Raw genomic sequence first — 12987 nt, forward strand, 5'->3', positions numbered from 1 at the left:
AATCCACTTTTTGGGTATATTCAACCATATATACATTAAAAAAGAATGATACCAATGTCCACTTTGGGTATCTTATCGTCTTCAATGGTCGTGAAAATTTTATCTCAATTGGAATCTTGTCCACCACAGACATGTACACTTTATTCCTATGATTAAAAAATGTTTATTAAATCGACATCTATGAGGTTTGTATTATTCTTCACGAACATAATTTAAGAAAGCTTTTATCCTTTCCAAAAGATTTTGAAACAAGCCATCTAAGATTGTCTGCTATATATGCATGCAAGTATGTGTTAAATATATTGCCAAAAGCGGTTCTCATCGTTTTCACATAGAAGTATCATATGTGATCATCTACATTGCCCTTCTAACATATGGAAAATTCAAAAATATTGTGTGTTATGTAAAATATTATAATGCTATGTGTTTTTTCATTATAAGTAAATGTGCAATGCAAAAAATGGAGATATAGTTTGATCTGCAAACGTGGCCACATCCATAACCAAATTCAACCCTGCTAAACTTGAGTTTGCACTATCTATCCTTGTCTATTTACATCATTCAAGCTCACAATTGAAAAAGTTGCTTCTATAACTTCTCAAATTTTAGGATTGTTATAGATTAGGTGCCAAGGTTTTAACAAGAGTAATCATGCATAGGGCATGTATGCAAGTAAGTGGATATATGCATTTGAAAATATATATCTTAGAAATCCCCCCCTGGCTCTCTCTCTCTCTCTCTCTCTCTCTCTCTCTCTCTCTCTCTCTCTCTCTCTTGTCTTGGAAAATTATTCAAGAAACTTTTGATGAAAATAGTAGACAAAGATATAAGAGTCTCAACTCAAGATGGTGGGAGTGAAAGAAGACTTGATCAACCCACTCAAGATAGCCAAAATGTTTATGCAAGAGAAGTTTAGGCTAGCGCAATCCAACATTATTGAGATTGCATGAGAGCAGAAAAGGATGAGACATGCAAGAAGCCACTCATCATCAAGTTTAGACATGCCATTTAGCAAGACCAGATGTCCTCATGAAAAGGGCGAATGTGAAAGGGACTCCCATCTTCATAAGCAAGGATCTCACTCAGATGTAGATTGAGCAAGGAGGGAGGGCATCATTGGAGAAAAATGGGGATGGGGCCTTACAATCCTCACCAAGTAACTTCACAACAACTTTTTGGGGAATAAATCTCATATTAAGGCACAATAGAGCTCAAAGAGAGGGCTACCCATATTACATGGATACACATTGTTGTCCACACACTAATTGAAGACACGCACCAATGGAGGAGTCATTCATATCTCCATGCACATGTCATAGTCCTACGCACTGGTGAGCATGCTTGCTAGATCTGGATCTGACTCAAGAGGCCCTCATAAATAGATGTGTAATTTGTAGCATGCTGGTTTCCCCCACAAACATAATATTATGCCACGAGGGGACAGGTTCCCCTATGCTTGGCACTTTATAAGGACATCTAGAGGAACCCGCTACAAAGAGAGGTCCTACTCAATAGTGGTGGATTTCAATGCCAGAGTTCACTTGTACATCAAAGGATGTACATGCTAGTAATATGAGAGATATTTATCGAACATGTACACCACCCATTATCTTCTCATCTGCAATGGATTACAGAGATGGTTAGGATAGGAGAGATGTTGCCCAAACAGGGAAGGCCACATTGTAGTGAACTATCTCACATGATCCTCAACCTTCATCTCATAGAATTTTGGTCTCATAGTACACCCCCTCATGCTAGGAGGACCATTCACACCTATCTTTGGTCTTACACTCCCCCAATCTATCCATGACATAAGAGGGCCTCCTCGTCCACAGAATATCAATCTAACTTCAATAACTCCCTAAAATCACATATATGGTAGCTATCTTGCCATTGTCTTAGACCACATAGATGTGTAGCCAAACATAAATGCCAAATCTCTTCTCCTTACTAATTCCATCCAAATTCTAGCACAACACTCCTTCCCCTACACACAAAAAAAATGGGGAAGCCATTTGAAGAGTCTATATGTCCAAAGATTTGTTATGATAATGAGTAAAGGATATTACAAAACATCTTGACTAGAAATAGACAAGAAAGGATTATCAACATTAGTGTGGCAAAAGAAATTATAGTTTCTTGCATGCCATTAACAAGAGCTCTTAAGTATCCTATCTTTGGAAAGTTTATGTCAATACTTGATGATGCTCTTGACTAGCCCATGCCCATTATAGAAGACCTGAAACCTTGCCCTACCACCTTCATCCTCTTTAGCACAACCCAACTAAGAAGAGGCTAAACCCACAAGTGGGAAGTATTTGCACTAATCATAGCAAATGTATTTAACAAGACCCCCTTCTTTTCCCTCTTTGCTTTGAAGACAATTGTGCCCACATGAGTGAGTTATTAGATTTGTTATGATGGTAAGCACTACTCCATTGGGCAACCTCAATCCACCTATATCTTGGAAGCCACAATCCAATGACGAAAATGCTACCTTTTCCTATAGTTGTCGTAGGGTATGGTCCGTTTTGGAAACTTTCCATAAAATCACCATAACATTCTCTATCATATCCATTTTTTATGAAACCTATATCAAAATCTTGGTCTTTTCAAGATCATCGATTGCATTCTAGTTAGCATAGAAGAATCAATGTGGATAACTAATCAGAGTAGGCTATTCATTGGGAACCTCATCCGGTGGTCGTGGCAACACATTTTGCGGTTGTTGGCTTCCCAGTGGGCATGCATGTGCACATGATCGAAAGGACCTCTTGATCCCTTGACACCAACGATAGTGATCCTGAGCATGGAGACTACAGTCTGCATGAAGCTCCGGGAGGGGTCAATCACTATTGTGGCGGCACAATAGTGATCCTGAGCATGGAGACTACAGTCTGCAAGAAGCTCCGGGAGGGGTCAATCGGTGTCCGAGTCCACCTGCACAGTCAGTTTCACCACCAAAGCTACTGGTACGGGTTTCGAATTATTTTTCAACCTCTTGGCCTACAAATAGCATCATACCCATACATAAGGTAAGAGATCCCATGGATTTAAGTAACTTGTAAAGTCATGTTTTGGTCAATTTATGGCCAATTTTTATGGGTCACCCATGAGATTGTTAATAGCTTTTTCTCTCACCCACGGTTAATTGTACTCCTTGTGCCCAACTTGCTCAGTCGAATAGGAACATTCTTGCTCCTACAATTCTAAAGTTTCTTTTTTGGGTTTTGTACTCGACTCGAGGTGCAAAATCAGGTGCCAACAATAAAATACTAACAAATAGGGTTTGTGCTATGTGAGCAAACCGAATTCGTACACTTTAAAACTTTGTATTCTTTCACATTCTATTGAAAGAATATTACATATTCATTCAAAGAAAGTGTGAGAATATAAACACAATAAAATCATATTTCTCACATGAGGTCTAGGGAACTCAACGAGAAGATCCTAAAACTCCCACATACAAAAATTCCCACAAGAGATCTAAGGAACTCAACAAGGACATCTTAAAACTTCCACAAACTAATTTAATAATTTCATAGACACGAAAACAAGCCCATTTCTCACAAGAGATCTAAGGAACTCAACAAGGAGATCCTAAACTCCCACATACAAAAATCTATTCACATGAGATCTAAGAAACTCAACAAGGAGATCTTAGAACTCCCACAAACAAATTTCATAGACACAAAAACAAGCCCATTTATCACAAGAGATCTAAGGAACTCACCAAAGAGATCCCATAAAACTCCCACAAACAAATTTCATAGACACAAAAACAAGCCCATTTATCACAAGAAATCTAAGGAATTCACCAAAGAGATCCTAGAATTCCCATGTACAAAAATCTATTCACATGAGATCTAAGAAACTCAACAAGGAGATCTTAAAACTCCCACAAACAAATTTCATAGACACCAAAAAAAACATATTTCTCACAAGAGATCTAAGGAACTCAACAAGGAGATCCTCAAACTCTCACAAAAAAATTTATCTCACAAGAGATCTAAGGAACTCCATAAGGAGATTCTAGAACTATTCCTAAAGCTGAGCTACAATTTCAAGAGCCTTTTTGTTTTTCAAGTCCTAAGAGCTTGAATCTTTTTGAAACCTAGTTGTTGGTTTGCTTCTTCTCTAACCCTAGAGCCAAACCCTAGAGCCACTTCCTAGAGAGCCCCTTCTTCATTAATATAGTCTTACAAAGAGCTACCAAGATGCAAAATTCTTAACATCAAATTTAATGACATTAGAGTCTCCTAAACCTAGTTTATCAGAATTAGGTTAGCCCTCCATCTCAACCCTTTCTTGACATCACATTCTCATGGGAAATTAGAGATAGAAATGACTAAAATGTAGTATTTACTCATAGCTAAACTATCACATAAAATAATACTCACTGTATGAAGATCCGAGATTGTGACATTATAAAAGACACAAAGAGACATTATATTATGAAATATTTGACCTAAATGGACTTGCAACTCATCCATACAGTCTTGTTGCGGATGTAAAAAGAGAAATATATCAAAGACATTGTCCTAAATCTTCACAAGCTTTCCACACACTACTAGTAGCTCATGGAGACCTATAATATGAGAGCTCATGCTGAGCCTTGCTACCAACCACACAAGCTCCAATGCAACCAACCACACAAGCTCTAGTGCATCCATCCTATCTTCTTCCTTCCCTCTAGTTGAGAGTACTAGATGATCCTATAAGATGCCAAGAGTCAAGTGCCTCTATAATCCTACTTTATAGGTTTGTTGCATGCTTCTCTTGTGTATGATTTATGTAATTTGCTCCTACTTTGAGTGCATGTTGTTCTTATGAACGGCTATTTTAGTGTGTTTATTATTAGTATTCTACTATGTATGGAGGAGAGTTATAGAGTGTTGCTTTCAAATCTTATGTTCCCAAGTGATGCACTTTGTTTCATCAATTGTAAATAGATATGGCAAGTTCAAAATGTGTTCGTCCATTATAGTAGTTTTTGGGTTTCCCTCTCAAACTCTCAACTTCTATTGATCTTGGTTCTATTGCATTTCATTTCTCCATTTCTTTTAGCATATCCTACTATTTATTTTCTCTTTCTAGTTTTTTTATTTGTTTTGTTGTAGGAAATACATCATAAGGTGGTTGGGCCCTTCCCTTAATGAGTAGGATATTTGCATGTTTTTCAATTTTCTTACTTCTTTATTTTGTTTCTATTCTACTATTAGCTGGGAGACTACCTTTGTTTGTTACTAATATTGTGCTAGTTAAAGTTTTTTCCCTTTTAGGAATCATTAATGTTAGTGGTTGTAAGAATGACTCTAAGATAATATTTTGTATGAATCCTTTGCCTTTTTAGAAACAAACTTTCTTTTCTTGATTGTATTTTGTTCTTTTTTATTAATTGTTAGGAAAAAAACACCCTACATTTCATAGCTCCAATTGATTACGTCCAGGCTTTGGAGTTTTGAAATGGTTAGAAGCATATCGATCCTTTTAGCAAGACAACTCTATTGCCTGCACTGTGGTGGAGCTATGTGTTATGTCTGAATTTTTTCCTTTACTCCAATAGAAAGCTTAGCTATCGTATTGAAGATTTTTCATTAAGTTTGAATACAAACTTTGCTTAAGTTTTCTTACTTCATTGAAATTATGACCATGACATTGAAATCCTATATCTAATTTTTCTCAAAAATCAAAGAACTATCAAACACTCCTCATTAAATAGTAGACTAGTAATAATGAACATGATAAAATAGCCATTCATAAGAATAGTACTCTCAAAATAGAACAAAATTACATAAATCACCAATCATAAACACTGAGTCATAAAAAATGATAACAAAATAATGCGAATGACAGATCAACTCCATTTTTGGAAGAAAGCCCAAAAAATGTGCATTTTTTCAAAATTATAGGGACAAAATATACACTTCATGTCAAACATTTTTAACAACTAGTACTTTTATGAAAAAAGAATGCATAAAATATTACTTACATTTTACTCCAGAACCCAAAAATGTCTAGTATTATTAATTGAAAAAAGTGTTCTCTTTTTTATTTTGAAAAACATGACAAATTACAAAGGAGAAAAAACTACTTCATTCAACTAAGAGAGTCGTTAGAGCTTTTGCTTTAAAATATCAATTGTTTTCTATGCAAATGCCCATATATTTTTAACTCAAATCTATATGGCAAGGGTTTCTACATCCTACAAAGCAAGCATGTCCACACATCAATTAATTCCAAATTTTTCCTTTTTTCGTGTTGTTTATGCACCTCTTGATGGAATGTAACTCACATCTGACCACCTTGCAGTAGCCAAAGGATTATGGCACCAAGGGGAGGTGTTGAGAGATATGATGCCATGAGCACATAGATTAAAGGGCAAAGTATGTGATAAGGAATGTATTAAAGTAGCCACCCTAGGATGTGGACTGTACATGATGTGGATTGAGGATATCCACAAGGAGAGATGTGGATCAGAGGATTCCACAAGTGTTGACTATTCAAAGGGCACTCTCTATATAAGAGGCCTATCATGTACTGTTGATTACAAGAGAGAAATGCACATTCACTCAAGATTCTATTTATGAGTCCAAGCTAATCTATCTTGGAACCTAATTGACTTGAGGTGCATGTCATGAGCATTCTCTTCATCATGTTTACACATAGGTTCCATCCACCTTAGAGCGCTTCATAGATCCTGAGGCACATGTTTTTGTCACCTCTACATGATATGTTCCATTAAGTCCATTGGTTGAAATATTTTTTTATGAATTGACTTCCACATAAGTAACAACATTGTCCCCATGGATAAGTTGTGTACCAATATACATTTCTAGAATACTTGTTGTACATAGCATGTGATAGTTGGTAAAATGATGTTACTTTAAGATTTAATACAATTTGATGAAACACTTTTAGTGCACTGTCTAACAAAACAATTGTTCTTTTGTATACACAGTTGATCAAATGGTTGAATTTTAATACATTTTGACATTAAGACGGGTAGGTATATATGGATCCCATGATCATAGAAGAGGCTTATTCAAAGCAAGCATGTCTTTAGATTTAGATAGAAGCCGCATGTCTTTAGATTTAGATAGAAGCCCAAGGACTCAAATGGTCAAATTGTAAATAGTCATGATTAGTACAATTTATCATTTACTTTGTTTCAGTCTATTGGTTCGATTGAGAGCTCTAGACTTTGCAAAAATATAGATTTTAGTTTAAAAAGGCTATGTTAGAAATTGTCTTTTCAAAAACTTGATGAAATTTTAGATTCTAGAATCCACTATGTTGATAAGCATGAACATAATAAAATTTTTGTCTGAAAAAGGAAAAGTTTTGTCAACAGAACAAAATTTTCATACAAAAAGAGATGAATTTCTATTCATGAATGAACAAAAATATTAGGCACAAATTTTTGTCGTGTTTAAATTTTGTCGATGAAAAGTTTTCGTCGATAGGATTTTTTCCCATCGACAGGGTAAAATCCCATTGGCAAAAATTTTTTTCCATCGATGAAATTTGGGATTCCAAAATCCTGTTGCATTTTAGAATCCCAAAATTCATCGATAAAAAAAATTTCCATCGACGAGAAAAAAAATTATGCTTATAGAAATTTTCCATCGATGAAAGTTTTACATGACGAATTTTTTTTACTTCTAATGGAATGTAATTTGCATTTGTTCATGTTTGAAATTTTCATTTTTTGGCTGAAAAGTTTGTTTCATTGATGTAGGGTAGTAAGAAGTAGATTTCCTATAGATGATCAGGAACATCTTTATTGCCTTGTTGAAAAGGTGCATTCCACGATTACTGACTATTTCTAGGAGTAGTCTGAAGTGTGAGATATGTTTCTCATATAGGAATGTATCTATTATTCTTGTGTCATCTTTATTGGTGGCCTTGGCTTCTACCCATTTGGTAAAGTAGTCCATTGCCACGCTAATGTATCGGTCTTGTGTTCCTTTGGTTGTTGGACCTATTGTTCCAATGTTGTCTATGAATGTAAGTACTCCAATAGTAATCCTTATTTTGTGGGATAAATGGTATTTGGTAGGGGGTCATAGCATTTAGCAATTTCAGCTACATTGGTAAAGAGAGTGGGCCAATTTAGCTCAACTTGCAATACCTTGCAAGCCATGAGCTCTCCTGCAAAATAGCTACCTACTAAGCCTAAGTGGGCCTCTTCTTACACCTCAAAAAATTTGTCTCCATAGACACAATGGTGCATTATGCCATCCTTACCCATTTGGTATAATTGACCAGCTTCAATTGATAAGGTGATGCATCCTTTATAAATTTCCTAGCCCTTGCTTTGTTAAGGGCCTTATCTTGTCGAAACCCATTGGCCAAAAGGTGGCCAATGTCCTATGCTCATTCCAGTATTATATCTACAAGGAATAGTGAAGCATCAAAAAGGTCGTCATCGATGTCATTTTTTAGTTCTCCATTGGGGATTTGAGACATATGGTCAACCATGAAATGGGTTCTCCCCTTGCAAACCACAAGAGTGAAATCAAAACTCTAGAAGGATAAGCATCCACCATGATGCATCTTATCATACATGGTTTGTTCACTAAATATAGAAGTGCTTGATGTTCTACAACAAAGACAAATTTGTTTGTTGACAAGTAGTGGTGGTGAAACTTCTTAACATCATAAGCCATTGCTAGGCCTTCCCTTTTTGTAGTGGTATAGTTCATTTTGGCCTCATTAAGTTGGCAACTTGCAAAATATATAGGGTAATCAAGATTATACTCACCTAGCATAAGCCATGGCTAGGCCTTCCCTTTTTGTAGTGGTATAGTACATTTCGGCCTCATTGAGTTGGCAACTTGCAAAATTTACAGGATAATCAAGATTATACTCACCTGGATACACCAAAACATATCCGATTGCAAACTTTGAGGCATCAATATGTACATGGAATATTAAATCCCAATTTGGTGCCCGCGATAAAGGAGTTGAAGTTAGCACAAGCTTAAGGGTTTCAAATGAGGCTTGGCATTCTTGTGTCTATATAAATACAATAAGAAAGAAGCTTGTACAAGGGATAAGAAATATCGACATAGCCATGTATAGACCTCCTATAATATCATGTATGCCTAGTAAAGCACTTGGATACCTGGTTGTAACTAAAGAATCCATAAATAAAGTTGTAGGCTTCTTTTCTTGCCACCCTCTCCAGTATATGCTTCATAAACAGTAGTGGATAATGGTCTTTTTATGTGGTGGCATTCACTTTCTTTAGGTCAATGCATACTTTAATCTTGACATTATTTTCTAGCATGATAGCTATATGGAATACCCAGTCCGTATGCTCTATCTCATATACATTACGAAAAAAGGGAGCTCATTTTGGGACCCTATAAGAAAGTTTCTATTTTCTCTTTTATCTGTCAGTCTCCATATAGATTCCGCATCTCTTTCGATGGCATTTTGGTGGCCTCTCATGAAGAACCCATCACTAATCTATTTTTTCAAATATTTGAATGGTTACCATGAAAGATAAACGATGATGAGTTTTACAAAAAGCAGATGAGATGAAGAACCAAACCTCACGAAATGGCTTGTCCAACCATACTTCTAAAAAAGAACCTCAAAAGAAGTGACTACACCATTTGCACATTGATTTGGGAGAGCAATATGCACCACTACAAAAAAGAGGAAAGGTTCCGCTTGTAAATGCTGAGTGAAAGGAAAACATGAGAAGAGCAGGCTCCCATCATATCAACTTATGGTGCGATGGACAGTTTTACCCAAAATGCCCATTGATAATTTGAGCCCTCCATTTTCTAATCCAACAATGCTATTGAGGTTTGTGGGTGACGGGAACACTAGATTGTATGGATACATTTTGACTCAACATTCAACTATAGAAATGTACAAGACATTGTAATGTTTGTGAAAGAATGGAGAAGGCACGATAAATGCTGATAAATTCAGACTTGAAAGAGTAGCTGCTGGAGAGGGAAATCGAAAAGCATTCAAAGACAAAGAACTAGCTACAAAGAGCAAGAATGAAGAGAACAGTACTTGGAGACTGACAACGAAGCAAGAGAATTCGAAACATTACGGAGTTGAAAGCTGGCACTAGAGGATGTAAGTGCAGAGTACATAAAGCAAGGTAAGAGCACATCTTGTTTAGCCATTGTATTTGTATATGTGTGTCTTTCTTGTAAGCAAATCTATGATATTGCAAAGTGTACTTGTTGCAGGGAAATTTAAGACCTCAGAAAGAAAACATTGATCCTGATTTAACTCCCGTCAAACAAATGAAGGGTTTAGTATCCACTGTTGTTGCAAGGAACATGATTAAGGAAAGAAAGTTTAAGAAGGTAAAACATGAAGTTCTTGAAGACTTTGAATTGGAAAGTAGAGTTGATGTCAGTAAAATTCAAGAGGCTCTTGATGTGAGCGAAGTGAGCAGAAAAGGATATTCTTCAATTTTTAAAGTTGTCATCAACATTAAAAGATCAATAGATAAAACGTATGTTGTTACCAATAGCAGCACAAGTGTGGAAGGAACGAGGTCTTCTCAACCAAGAAATTGATAAGTTCATTGGATAGTACTTTCATATCAAAAGTGTATATGAAAGTGAAAAGGAAAGCACTACATTTAATGCTTGGAATAATATTTTTGTAGATCTTGAACAACTACAGAGACTAATGGTTGAGTTCTACAATATCACATTTGAAAAATGTAAAGGAGTTTTGAAGTTTTTTGTGAAGCTCGATGAGTGTGAAATTGTCAAGGAAAAAAAGATAGAGAGAGTTTCTATTATTTGGTCCACACAAGGAATGGAGAAATCACACTACATGGCATGGAATGCATTCTTTAGAAATACACAACATTTTGGAAGAAAATAGAAAGCCAATAGTTTAAAAGAAGTCTTTCAGTGGTTCTATCAAGGAATACTACAAAGGCTTCAAGCCAAGAAGAAAGTCAATACATCACAGGTTAAGCTAGCTTTCAGATTTCCTCAAAAGGAAAGAAGGAGGCACATTTTGGAGAACTCAAATGCAGCACAAAGACATGATCAGTGGAGGCACTCAAAGATATTTGTAAACCACAAATGGGTAGATAGAGGCTAAGTGCTAAATCTTTTTCCTCAATAGGTGTCATTTAATGTAACAAATTTCCTTTTGCAATGAACAATGACTTGGATCTTTCATTCACAAGAAGATAGCACTTACTGTGTCATTGTCTGCAACCATTGAAATATTTGAAATGTAATACATATATTTATATTTCAAAATGTAGATTGTTTTTGTCATGAATACACATAAACATAACTAAGACATTCTAAAATGACAGTGTTCTCACAATTCAACTCCACTTCCATCTTGTAAAATATACAATGCCATACATGCTATTTTTCCAATGGTTTGCCAACTTTGCTTGGAATCCTTCTTGTGACTTTGATTGGAGACCTTTTTTTCTTGAGCTAATGAGGAGCAACCAAACTCTTCTCATCTTGTGCAAGGGTTGTTGTTGTCGCAATTTGCTCTTCTTCTATTTTGTCGGGAAGGGCCACCAAAGAAGTTTCTTGATTTCATATGAGCTTATGCTTTCCATAACCCTCCAAGCCAAGCGGATTTTTTACACCACAAGATAGTGCCCAGGCAATATATGTCAAAAAGTAACTAGCACTTGAGCCTTGCTTTCTAGCATAACACCAAAAAATAATTAAAATAGACCGCTTCTCTATCAGAATGATCTTATCTGTCTTCCAGGATATACGATGACCACCCAAAACTTTCAACAAATACTTGAAAAAATAAGTAATAGCAACTCTGTTGTTACTAAGCAATTTGTGAAAAATCAATATCTTTGCAGTAGACAGGTCTTTAATATAATCCGAAAGGCTTGATAGTTTACCAAGCCTATGAATTCTACTTCTAGCTGCCCTCAATAGGAATGTGTCATCTTCAACGAACAATTGCCATATGCAAAACACTCTCATATTAAAAACAGACCATTAAATTTTATATCTAAACTCCAAATTCAAGAAAGGTAAGTGCTTTACCTCAATATTCATCTTTCTCGAGCACATCCTCATCATTAAACAAGGAGATGCCCATATTCTCCTTCCCCTCAAAGCTCTGACTGATATCCAATCTTGCTATGAGTTTCATTCGTGCTTGCGTTTTCTGGAAGATTGTCTCATCCACATCTTCATACATTTTGGCTTGCTCAAAACAAATGGACAATTCATCTGAAGGATTGAAGTTGTCCTCCAGCTTTAACAAAGGATCATCATCAATTTTTACTTCCTTGTCGACCCTGCAAGACTGAGCAATAAGGGAAATTGCATAATATTCTCTCAAATTGAAGAGGCACTGTATGTCATACAACAGGACATACTCTTTTCCCTCAATGTTTAAAGAGGGAAGAATGGGCATAATGAGGTTCGAGCTTTTAGCCTCAATGTCATCCACTAGGACAACATCTCTTACTATCTCATTTTTCAGAGCTACTAGATCCAATGCTACAACTGCAAGCTCCTCTCGGGTCGATCTTCTCTTCCGCATCTGGTATATCCGACTTTTCTTCTATTTCCTCTTCCTCATCACTATCCTTTGTGTCCTCAACTAACCCATTAGCATAGTGTACGTACATGGCAAATGCAAGTGACTCTTCAAGTATCCTGCAATTGTCCTTGTGTATAGTGTAGATTCCCTTGTTGCAGTCTTCAAAACTATTAAATAGCTTGTGCATCTGATACCTAATCCTGTCATTTTCGGCAATGTCCTTGATATGTACGAAGGTTTTATTATTGACAACTTTAGATCCTTCAACTGTCAGCTTGTTGAAAGACTCATACACCTCTCCAAGAAAATCCTAGTAGTGTGCCAGAAGAGAATGCAAATCCATCTCCTTAATAAACAGAGGAGTTACTTAAGATAGTAGTACATAGTACTAAATAGTACTAACCAAATAGTAATAAGTAGTATGATATGACAGTAGAACAAACTTAA

This window comes from Dipteris shenzhenensis, chromosome 22 (genome assembly GCF_047967505.1).
Source record: "Dipteris shenzhenensis isolate YYH24624 ecotype China chromosome 22, Dip_SZ_1.0, whole genome shotgun sequence".
Lineage (NCBI taxonomy): Eukaryota > Viridiplantae > Streptophyta > Polypodiopsida > Gleicheniales > Dipteridaceae > Dipteris > Dipteris shenzhenensis.